The sequence below is a fragment of the Rhinoderma darwinii genome, chromosome 5, assembly GCF_050947455.1.
Source record: "Rhinoderma darwinii isolate aRhiDar2 chromosome 5, aRhiDar2.hap1, whole genome shotgun sequence".
In the NCBI taxonomy this organism is placed as follows: domain Eukaryota; kingdom Metazoa; phylum Chordata; class Amphibia; order Anura; family Rhinodermatidae; genus Rhinoderma; species Rhinoderma darwinii.
In genome coordinates, this window is record NC_134691.1 from 140666254 (window position 1) to 140678679 (window position 12426).

Below are 12426 nucleotides of genomic sequence, written 5' to 3' on the forward strand. Positions count from 1 at the left end.
ATTAGTGTGTGTACCAACTAACCCGCATATCTGCCAGTGACTTTGTGATTAGTTTCATAGAGGAGATACTATTAGGTTCTTCTTACACGGCCTGACGTGGGGCGTGTAAACGAGCGCCGATCAGCAGGACAGCTCATTGACCGGCGCTCATTTGCAAGGAGCTAGTATGGGGACAAGCACTTGTTACTCCGATCGCTCGTCCCCATACATTTCTATCATGACGGCTGCGCATCTCCCGGTTTACACAGGGAGATGTGCTGCTGACCATGACAATATTTTCCCCATTTAACGATACAATTGGCCGATGAACGAACGATTACTCATTCATCGTCTGATCGATGCCCTGTTTACAAAGATTGGGAACAAGCCTTCTGTGAACGCTCGTTTGCCCTATAATTGGCCCGCGTAAAAGGGTCTTTATGATAAGCCAAGACAGACAAGTTTAAAAATACAGTATAAGAATCATGCTTAAGCTCCCCACCCACACAATAATACCACAAAATGTATGCCTATGATCCTATTTTCCAAGGGCTGCTAGTGTCACGCTATGACTGACTAGCTGCATTAGTGAATTGGCTTGAAATTGGTTGAAGTCGATAAAGGTCATATCTTTTCTGTGAGATTTCCAGCAAGAGAAACAAAATCTCGTTTACCTCGTAATCTCGCGAGATTACACGTGGCTTGTTGGAATCTCACTGAAAAGATTCAGAAGTGTCAGGATTCTGAATACACATGATGTCCAGGCTGGAGGTCATGTGTATTCATTATCAGGACACTTGTGTATGTGGCTGCACATCGTTCTAGTAAGAACACTATGTGCTGTGTAAATGAATGGAGAGAAGTGCATGATGCTGATTGGTCACTGATTCGTCAGCATCATACACTTCTATTCACAACGCCCAGTTAGTAAAACAAGTAAACACGCCCAGTTAAAAACACAATACACGCCCAGTTGGACATACGAAAAAAAACACGCCCAGTTGTCCATTTCAAAGCTCATTTGCATATATATATATAAAATTGCTCATAACTTGGCCAAAAATAAAGTTTTTTAAAAAAAACAACACGTTACTGTTATCTACATTGCAGCGACGATCACATGCAATAGGAGATAGGGATTTGAGAATCTGGTGACAAAGCCTCTTTAAGTCACCATTTATCACTAGTCAGCCTGAAGATGAACCTAAAACGTTCAACATAATAAAGCTATAAAGGAAACATTCATTGATGCCAATTTCAGTAAACCAAGAAAAAGATGCATTTTACAATAACCTTTAACCCCTTAATGACTGGGCCTGAAAATGCCTTAATAACCAGCAACATTTTTCAGTTTTTGCCTCTGCATTTCAGCAGCCATAACTTTTTTATTTTTTCATTGACGTGGCTGTATGAGGCCTTGTTTTATGCGGGAGAAATTGTATTATTTATTTTCATAGTTTGGAGGTAGAAAAAATATTTTTATGAAGAAAAAGAGAATCTCAACATAGTTTTTCTTGTTTATTTTTTATCCTGTTCGCGTTTCACGCTAAATAACCTATTAGATTAATTCATCAGGTTATTACAGTCGTTTAGATACCTAAATATGTGTAGGTTTTTTGTTTTTATTTAGTGTAGGGGCAATAAAATGTTTTATGCAAAATAACAACTTTATTTTTTTTGTTACTTTTTTTTAAAATCCCATTAAGGGTTAACGTTATTTTTTACTTGTAATGTATTAGAATACTCCTGTATGCTAATACATCATACTGTGTCACTAAGGCCTCGTTTACACGAGCGTGATATACATCCGTGCGACGCGCGTGCTTTTCACGCGGGTCGCACGGACCTATACAAGTCTATGGGGCAGTGCAGACAGTCCGTGAGTTTTGCGCAGCGTGAGTCCGCTGCGTAAAACTCATGACATGTTCTATATTTCGGCATTTTTCGCGCTTCACGCACCCATTGAAGTCAATGGGTGCATGAAAACCACGCATGTCACACCACGTGCTTTTCTGTTTACAAACATCCAAACGGAGTGTCATAATGATGGCGGCTGCGCGAAAATCACACAGCCGCGCATCATACTCTGACACAAGGAGCTGTTAAGTGCCTTTTGCGCATGCAAAACGCCGCGTTTTTTGCGTGCGCAAAACGCACACGCTCGTGTAAATGAGGCCTCAGACACAGGCTGCTGTTAGGCCCCACTATGTGCTGCCCTAACAGCAGGCGAACTGAACAGACAGCCCTGGGGTCCTTTGTAGGTCCCCATGGCTGACTGCAAAGGGATTCCCCGGTATTTGATCACGTCACCGGGTTTCCGATGACTAGATCAAAGCGGGAGTTCCCTTTGATCTTGCCGCGGTCACGGTCCATGGTGATCAAAGGGTTAAACAGCTGGGGTCCGAATGTTTTCCGACCCCAGCTGCATTCAGCAGGCTGCTCTGAGATCAGGAGATGTTAGTTACAGCTCCTGCTTAGAGGATGAGAGCTCACAGGAGCGCTCATCAGCTTCTTCTACAGCGACGCCAAAAGACGTCGCTGTAGATTAAGGACATGCACCGCCTACATTCATAAGACAGTGGGCGGTCGTTAACGACGCAGACATTTTTTATTTTTGTTTTTTACTCCTTGCCTTCCAAGTGCCATAACGTTTTTCTTTTTCTGTGAACATTTTTTGTATATTAAAAACGTTAACTATTTTTTAAATGTTTTGTTGGTACGGCTAGGGAACTTGAACAAGCGATTGTTAAATCTCTGGTACGTTACACTGCAATACTTATATATATTACAGTGTATTGTGCTATTTAGCTGGGGTTAATAGGAGCACCAAGACCGCAGACCTCGGGCCCCCGGATGCAATGACAACTAACGGTGCAACATTGGGGAGAAGGGGGCTATGGGATATCTAAAGGCTTAGATGCCAAGCTCACTATTGACCACCGCATCTAAGTGGTTAAATAGCCGAAATCAGAGTTCTCTCCGATTCCAGCATTTAGAGCAAGGTGTCAGCTATACACAGCTGACACCCACAGCGTATGGAGTGGGCTCACTTCTCCCCTCCCCCGCGACATGACAAATGGCGGATCATCATATGGGCAGTTTGGGCTGCCGCACGGGGCCCGAGGCTCCCAGGGGGACCATGGCTGCCCGAACCGCACAGAATCTTTAAATACTTTGGTCCCACTTCCAACTGAAACTGCATCCGCAGGACGCAGATTCAGTTGGGTTGATTGCTGGAGCCTCGCTCCAGCATTCACTCTGCTGTGATCGGCTCGGCGCAGGCAGGCGCGTTGTAGTGACGTCATCGGGCCTGTCTGCACCGAGTCACTCATGGGACAGTGCAGAGGAGGAGAAGCACCCTCCACCCATTGTAGGATCGGGAATAGGTAAGTAATTATGTTATTTTTCTATTTGGTACACACACATTATACTGTATGAGGCAGCTATGGGGGACATTATAATGAGGAATTACAAGAGCTGCATGTCCAAGGAGGGGGAGGGCTGTGTGACGCCATTTACAGCGGTCTGTGTGTAGCGCTATCTACAGGGGGCAGTGTGGCGCTATTTAAAGAAGGGGAGGGCTGTGTGGCGCTCTCTACAGGGGGCTGCATGTGTGGCGCTCTCTACAGGGGGCTGCATGTGTGGCGCTCTCTACAGGGGGCTGCATGTGTGGCGCTCTCTACAGGGGGCTGCATGTGTGGCGCTCTCTACAGGGGGCTGCATGTGTGGCGCTCTCTACAGGGGGCTGCATGTGTGGCGCTCTCTACAGGGGGCTGCATGTGTGGCGCTCTCTACAGGGGGCTGCATGTGTGGCGCTCTCTACAGGGGGCTGCATGTGTGGCGCTCTCTACAGGGGGCTGCATGTGTGGCGCTCTCTACAGGGGGCTGCATGTGTGGCGCTCTCTACAGGGGGCTGCATGTGTGGCGCTCTCTACAGGGGGCTGCATGTGTGGCGCTCTCTACAGGGGGCTGCATGTGTGGCGCTCTCTACAGGGGGCTGCATGTGTGGCGCTCTCTACAGGGGGCTGCATGTGTGGCGCTCTCTACAGGGGGCTGCATGTGTGGCGCTCTCTACAGGGGGCTGCATGTGTGGCGCTCTCTACAGGGGGCTGCATGTGTGGCGCTCTCTACAGGGGGCTGCATGTGTGGCGCTCTCTACAGGGGGCTGCATGTGTGGCGCTCTCTACAGGGGGCTGCATGTGTGGCGCTCTCTACAGGGGGCTGCATGTGTGGCGCTCTCTACAGGGGGCTGCATGTGTGGCGCTCTCTACAGGGGGCTGCATGTGTGGCGCTCTCTACAGGGGGCTGCATGTGTGGCGCTCTCTACAGGGGGCTGCATGTGTGGCGCTCTCTACAGGGGGCTGCATGTGTGGCGCTCTCTACAGGGGGCTGCATGTGTGGCGCTCTCTACAGGGGGCTGCATGTGTGGCGCTCTCTACAGGGGGCTGCATGTGGCGCTCTCTACAGGGGGCTGCATGTGGCGCTCTCTACAGGGGGCTGCATGTGGCGCTCTCTACAGGGGGCTGCATGTGGCGCTCTCTACAGGGGGCTGCATGTGGCGCTCTCTACAGGGGGCTGCATGTGGCGCTCACTACAGGGGGTCAGTGTGGCGCTAACTACGGGGCTGCGTGTGACGCTAACTACGGGGCTGCGTGTGACGCTAACTACGGGGCTGCGTGTGACGCTAACTACGGGGCTGCGTGTGACGCTGTCTACGGGGCTGCGTGTGACGCTGTCTACGGGGCTGCGTGTGACGCTGTCTGCAGGCGGGCGTGGCGCTGTCTGCAGGCGGGCGTGGCGCTGTCTGCAGGCGGGCGTGGCGCTGTCTGCAGGCGGGCGTGGCGCTGTCTGCAGGCGGGCGTGGCGCTGTCTGCAGGCGGGCGTGGCGCTGTCTGCAGGCGGGCGTGGCGCTGTCTGCAGGCGGGCGTGGCGCTGTCTGCAGGCGGGCGTGGCGCTGTCTGCAGGCGGGCGTGGCGCTGTCTGCAGGCGGGCGTGGCGCTGTCTGCAGGCGGGCGTGGCGCTGTCTGCAGGCGGGCGTGGCGCTGTCTGCAGGCGGGCGTGGCGCTGTCTGCAGGCGGGCGTGGCGCTGTCTGCAGGCGGGCGTGGCGCTGTCTGCAGGCGGGCGTGGCGCTGTCTGCAGGCGGGCGTGGCGCTGTCTGCAGGCGGGCGTGGCGCTGTCTGCAGGCGGGCGTGGCGCTGTCTGCAGGCGGGCGTGGCGCTGTCTGCAGGCGGGCGTGGCGCTGTCTATGGTGCTATAATATTTAGGGGCGCAGCGTTTGGTGCGATTATATTTAGGGGCACAGTGTGTGGCACTATGATAATTTTATCTTTATTTATAGGTGTGGAAATGTTGGAAAAGTGAGGAGCCAAAGACATTGGAGTGCCAAATTATGCAGAAATGGGTCATGGCCGGGAGAAGTCGTCATGAAGTCTGGACCGGATGGAGTAGAAAAGAAGAAAAAAACTACGTCGTCACCTGTGAGTCACTAGATTTATAGAGAATCTGTCATCTCTCCTGACATGTTTATTATAGGAAATCCTTGTATTTCACAAAAAGTCTTTGGGCAGTCCAGGACTGATAGACAAATAAGTGTTACTATTCCCCTTGTCAGGAGGATGTGTCCCTGCACAGTGTGATACTGTCAGCGATCGCTGGAGACTGTCAGTATGTGGGGACACAGCCTTTTGACAAGGGGAGTCGTAACACCCATTTGTTAACGCCTGGACAAAAAGGAAGTGTTAACAATAGTTACAGGGTGGCGGTGGAGAAGGGGGGCCCAACTATGGGTAACAGCCCAGGGCTTATGGTCTACTTAATCCGCCACTGGACAAGACATACAGTTACATCACGGTACAGAAAGGGGTTAAAGGGGTTGACTGATTTCATAAAAATGTTTTTCTTTTCTTTTTAAATATAATAATAGTTCCAATATACTTTGTTTTAACATTGTTTTTTTATTATCTGTGCTGGCTGTTATTCAGTAGGAACATTTATTGTTTACTTAAACAATAAAATCTGTCCATGGTCATGTGATGGACACACAGATTCTGGTATTGTTACAGTACAATATGTGTATTAGAGTGGTTTCTTCTAACGCTCCCAGCGCCTGTGTGTCCGTAATATAACCATGGAAAGAAATATAACCACTGAAAGTAAAGGTTCTATTGAATGACAGCAAGCAGAGCTCTAGAAGAATTAATACAGAAAGTATAATGGAAATTTTTATAACTCAATTCTACAAAAAAATAACAGTTGCTGAAATCGGACAACACCTTGACAGCTCTATTGTATTACTGGAAGCCTAAATTAGGCAGAATAGTAACAATATACACATATAAAGCTCTGCATGCATCTCCGATGGTCCCTGAGGAAGGGGCTGTTCATCACTTCCTGAGGATTTATGAGATTTCTGGATGACTGCTAGGACTATGGTTTAGCAGTAAATATATGGCCTTATGCTTAGACCTATAAACAACTACAAGCACTATGTCGTAGCCAGTCTTTCAAACTTGACTGGAGCTTTTTCTTTAATAATATGCAATTACTGTATATAGGAGAAAAAGGTTCCATTTTAATAAGCCAGAAGTTATTATATAATATTTACTAATGCCGAATGTGAATCGGGAGCGTGTGAGTAGGCTGTCCACTCCAGCTGATGACACTTCATAAATTTCACAAAATCACTGATGCGTAAATTTCAGTGGATTGGTGGAAAAGATCTATTAATAAAGTGTTAGATATGGGATTTTTCCAAATATCACAGGAAGAAAGAGCTATGTCACTGTGTAATTGATGGAAAGCAGCCAAAGTGAGTCCCCGGGTGTGGTGTGAAATTATGAAGTCACCTTTCATTACGTTTTTAATGAAAATATGAAGGATTTTTCCTCGAGGGATAATTCTCTCTGTAAATCTTAGGGAGATGAGGTTTAAACGAGGCATCTTCTCCCGAGTGCTCTTAGTCACAAAGCTCTGCTGGTTACTGGTTGCAACCAAGTCCGTTCAGAAAATATGTTATTGGTGTAAGGGCGATCAGAACAAAAGATTCAAATAAAAAAATCTCTCTTTAAATGATACCCGGATTCAAACAGTTTTAAATTAAATTCTATTTTCTCTTTTTAGAACACAGCACAAAAATAAACATTTATATGACAAATATATTGTATAATAGAATAGGAAATAATTTTTTATCTTTGTGACCTATTCGGTCATATAAAGTTATAGAAAAATAACCAATAAAATGGTACACACAGCAGAACCAACCAAGTCTGAATCTTATAATGAAGATTTTAAGAACCACATTTAAAAAAAAAAAAAAGAACAAAATATATGGTTTCCTCACAGTGAGCTAAAAAGGATAGAAGAGAAAAAAAAATACCTGCAACCATTATATAACACTAAAAAATGTCAGTGAGCTACGTATAAAGGTGGTGGAGTAAAAGTTTTGCATGGTATAGTGACAGGTTACTCACATCCAGTTCTCTGCCAGGTGCAAAGTGGTTTTTGTTGGTATAATAATGGACAGTGTGAACACACATCTACACACTTAACAAGCAGCTAGCAGTGTTAATTGTCAATGGTGCCACAGAATAAGCCAATAGGTCATTATCAGTAGAATACATTTACACCTTTGGTCATGTAAAACTTTGCAATTCGGGAAAGAAAGCCTTCCTGCTGGCTAACAGGTGGCTCATTATTTCCAATAACGCTCAGCCTGCCTCTAACATTCTATAGCCGGATTGAGATTAAACACCTAACACTAATAGCAGTCATCGGAAAATATATCATCAACTACAAGAATATAGTATCAGGTTGTATTGTGGCCCTGTGTTGTATGGAGCCATAATAAGGCACCCATAGATGTACATGGGGTGTACCCTCCATATGCCTCCAATTTCATTACGACACTCAACCCCATGCTGTATTCGGGAGTTATTCTCCTCCAGAAACATTGGCTGTAGGAAGAATATGGCACCAAATGGAGCAGAGGCACATTGAGTCCTTCTGGTTCCATAGCACTGAGGTACATGGAACTCCACGTGCCGCTGTAAAGCATCCTGTACACAGGTCTGCCATGTGCATAAGGCCTTCGAAACAAAAATAATGTAGCTGAAACACGGTTAATACCACTATTCAGTGGGAGCAGATTTATGTTCAATTGGCCATGCAAACAGAGCTGGCCCGGGTAAACAGGATAGTGATCAGCCGACACACAATTAAACATTCATTTGTCGGCTGATCACATTGTTATGCAGCCTTTAAAATCATCGTATTCAGCAGCACATCTCTCCGTGTAATCAGGTGATGTGGTGCAGACAATGATGCAAACTGATGGGGATCAAACGATCATATTAACAATCATTTGTCCCCATGCAGCAAAGCATTGGCCCGTGACAAAGGGCCGGTTACCAACCGTTAATCGACTTGGTATATTGTCGATTGGCATTCGTTATGGGCAGAAATCTGTCTTAACCCCTTAATGACCTCCAATACGCCTTATCACGGCGGCCGTTAAGGGTACTTATGCCACAGCACCACGGTTTCGCTGCGCTGGGACATAAGCCTGGCACGTGTGTCGGGCAGTCTAAAGACAGCCAGGACCTGCTCTAGCAGGCGGGAGTCTATATCAACATCGATCCGACCCGTTTAACCCCTTAGATGCAGCGCTCAAAAGCGAGCGCTGCATCTGAGTGGTTTTGGAGGGAGGGGGCTCCGTCTCTCACCCCAACGACACTATTTCATCGCAGGGTGCCGATGTCTCATATGGCAGCCGAGGGCCTACCAAAGGCCCCCAGGTCTGCCTGTTGTGGATGCCTGCTGGAGCATGCCAGAGGCATGACCTAGCAGGTGCCTGTCAGCTTTAAACTGACAGGCAGAAGTATTGCAGTGTATTATAAAAGCGACCAGATGATCGAATAGCGAGTTCCCCTAGTGAGCCTAAAAATAAAGTTATAAAAAAGTTTAAATAAAGATACCAAAAGAAAAAAATGAATAAAAAACCTACTCTTTCCCTTACAAAATGCTTTATTATGAAAAAAACATTTACACATATTTGGTAGCGCCGAGTCGATAACAACCCCAACTATAAAGCGATTACATTATTTAAGCCGCACGGTGAACGCCATAAAAATAAAATAAAAAACAATGCCAGAATTGCCGTTTTCTGTTCATACTGCCTTCCAAAAAAGTTTGAGAAAAAAGTGATCCAAAAGTTACATGTAATCAAAAATGGTATCAATAAAAACTAGTCGTCCTGCAAAAAATAAGCCTTCATACAGCTGAATCGGCAGAAAAAAATAAATAAATTATGACTTAAAATATGGTGAAACAAAAACAGATATTTTTGAAATAAAAAGTGTTTTTACTGTGTAAAAGTAATAAAACATAAAAAAATCTATATAAATTTGGTATCGCTACACTCTTATTGACCTACTGAATAAAGTTATTGTTATTTATACCACGCGGTAAACAGCGTTAATCTAAGATGATAAAAAGAATGGTGAAATTTCAGGTTTTTTTCATTACCCCCTCAAAAAAGTTAATCAATAAAATTATATGTACCCCAAAATGGTGATATTAAAAAATACAACTTGTCCCACAAAAAACAAGACCTTATACAGCTATGTTGATGGAAATTAAAAACGTTATAGCTCTTTAAATGAGAGAATGGAAAAACATAAAAAAGTGCTTGGTCATTAAGGCCTAAAATAGGATGGCCATTAAGGGGTTAAGGCTTCTTTCACACGGCAATATTTAAGTCAGTATTTTGCATCAGTATTTGTGAGCCAAAACCAGGAATTGTTACAAAACACGGAGGATGTATTTCTCTTATTTTCCACTCCTTGGTTTGGCTTACAAATACTGACCTAAATACTGCCGTGTGAAAGAGACTTAAAGCATGGTAGGTCTGTGTCTATAGGAAGGGAAAATAGACATATGAATACACTGAACATGGTCTATTCAAATGCAAATGATGTATTTCAAGGCAAATTATGTATATTTACACCAATCATCCATAACATTCAAACCACTGAAAGATGAAGTTAATAACATTGATTTTCTCGTTTCAATGGCACCTGTCAAGGGGTGGGATATATTAAGCCATAAGTGAACAGTCAGCTGTTGAAGTTGATAAGTTGGTAGCAGGAAAAATGGATAATGCACCCAGCCAAACTGCAAAAATTGTTCTGGAATGGTTTGAGGAACATGTTGACTTGGCCTCCAAACTCCCCAAATCTCAATAATATTGAGCATCTGTAAGATGTGCTGGAAAAGTCTGATCCATGGAGGCCCCATCTTCTAACTTACAGGAATTAAAGGATCTGCTGCTTCAGAGGTCTGGTGGGGTTCATGCCTCGATGGGTCAGAGCCGTTTTGGCAACACGGTATTAGGCAGGTGGTTTTAATGTTATGGCTCATGGGTGTATATGTTGATCTCATCGTACTATTAACTAGTGGTGGCTGCAGAGGGTGCTAGATGTTGTGAGAAAAGCACCGCTATCTTCTTCTTTATTTTGTAAGAGCAGTCAAACAGTTGGCTTATAAAGGTGTGGCCATACTTGATGGGAGGAGTCAGAGCGCCAGACAATCTATGCCTACAGGTTCTTGAGATGTAAATCTGGTAATGCATGTTAAACTACTCCTACAATAAATGACCATGGGATATGGATGTAGAACGCAGTATAGGAAAGGATTCCGGCATACCAAGTCTTCATTCAGCTCACTAGAGTAGTGGTTATTGGCTTAGTTGTGAGGTGCCAGTCTGAAGATTTCCACGAGCATATGATTTCTAAAAAATGCCCAGGCACAGTTGCTGTGTTTTTGCTTTTGTGGAAACTTTTTAATGTTCCAAGAAAAATACAGGTTTAATGCATTTAGGTGTGACATATTCACATGGCACTGAATGAGTCATGTCGCTACATTACTTTTTCTCTCTCCAAAATGACCTTTCAGGGTGGGATGTTTCTAAAGGGAAAACCTACCACTGAGCGCTGCTGGGGACAGGTTAACCCCAAGAAGGTCAAGCACAATTGTAGGAAAATAGTTTCCATAGATTTTCCAGTTGCTAGGTTAATTACCATGTCGCTCCGTGTGACCTTTTCATTACTAAACAATTCACATAGTGTCAAGTAATAGCAGGGCGGTGTTGGGGAATTCTCCAATTCTGAGAGCCCAATTAGTGCATTTATCTTTAAATAATTCTGGGGTTTTTAAAGTGCTCAGAAATGAAAACTGAACATTATTCGTAGATTGATCGCAATAAAACTGAACAAGCAATTTTCCCATTTACTTTAAATAGAGATGGTTGGAGTGTGGGAGTGCAGGTGTGTATGAGGAGCATAGGAATGACGGCCATTATTGGCGTCCCCAAGCATCTGTAACAGTGGAGCATAAAGTAACGGACTATTGCAAAGGGCAACTCCAGGACTTTCACATAATTGAAAGTGCAAATATTAATCCAATGTGGCCGATAAATATAGTTTAGTTTAAATACAACTTACAAAAAAGTTGGACCCATATTTTAGTGTCAACTCTTCATTAGAGGAAATAATTACAAATTCTCAAACATTCAACGTTGACTCGTCTCTACTCACGACGAAGAGCTTCTGCCTGACAGGGCTTTCCTTTTGAAGTGCCCCCCACACATGGTTTTATTTTCAGAAGGCCTATATCACTTTAATTCACTGTTATAATTTTAACAGCGTCAGTGTTATCTAACACTTGAATTGAATACACTGGAGTAGTGACTTCTCTTTTTAGTAATTTCCTTTCCCATTAGATGCACATTTGTTGCTTTAACAGAATCGACATGTGCTCCACTATGATTTATCATATAAAACACTCTAAAGACTAATAGACATTAGGATTATTTGACAACCATCTTAGGAATGACGAGCACTGTGGAGTTTGCATATGACTCTGTAATTGTCCGGCACCGCTCTACTTGCCTATAGAGCTGACACGCTAACACATCTAGATAGACCCAAAAGACAACAAGTAATAAGGGCCTTTTAATCTGTCATTACACAGAGCACTTGCCGCTCGCTCGAACATTCAATTAACATGCAAGGGCCACGACACAGTATAACAATCCATCAGATGTGTCATTATGGTAGTAAGTGTAGATTCTCATGAGAATCAATTGGAAGTAGAACAACTTTTTATTCCAACAAAGGAAAAGAAAAACAATCAAGGTAAATCTATTAGGCGCTATAGTATACGGATTGAAAAGAAGTGTTAGTTAAAAGGTCCTTCAATCTGCATAAAACAAGTGAAAACATTGCTTCGACTCATTTTAAATCTAACACATGAGAAAAGGCAAGCATAGATGCCCACTGTGTAATATATATATATATATATATATATATATATATATATATATATATATAGCCTTTGTTGTCTTTACTTGCTTATATTTGTGAGGGGCAGGACCATAATGCCAATTGAGC

The 12426-nt window shown here is 44.2% G+C and overlaps 1 protein-coding gene across 2 annotated transcripts in view; it reads right to left on the reverse strand.

The window, feature by feature from the left end:
* CDKAL1 (CDKAL1 threonylcarbamoyladenosine tRNA methylthiotransferase) overlaps positions 1 to 12426 on the reverse strand; it is an 845495-nt gene that overhangs the window by 360086 nt on the left and 472983 nt on the right. The gene's annotated exons all lie outside the window — the stretch shown is intronic.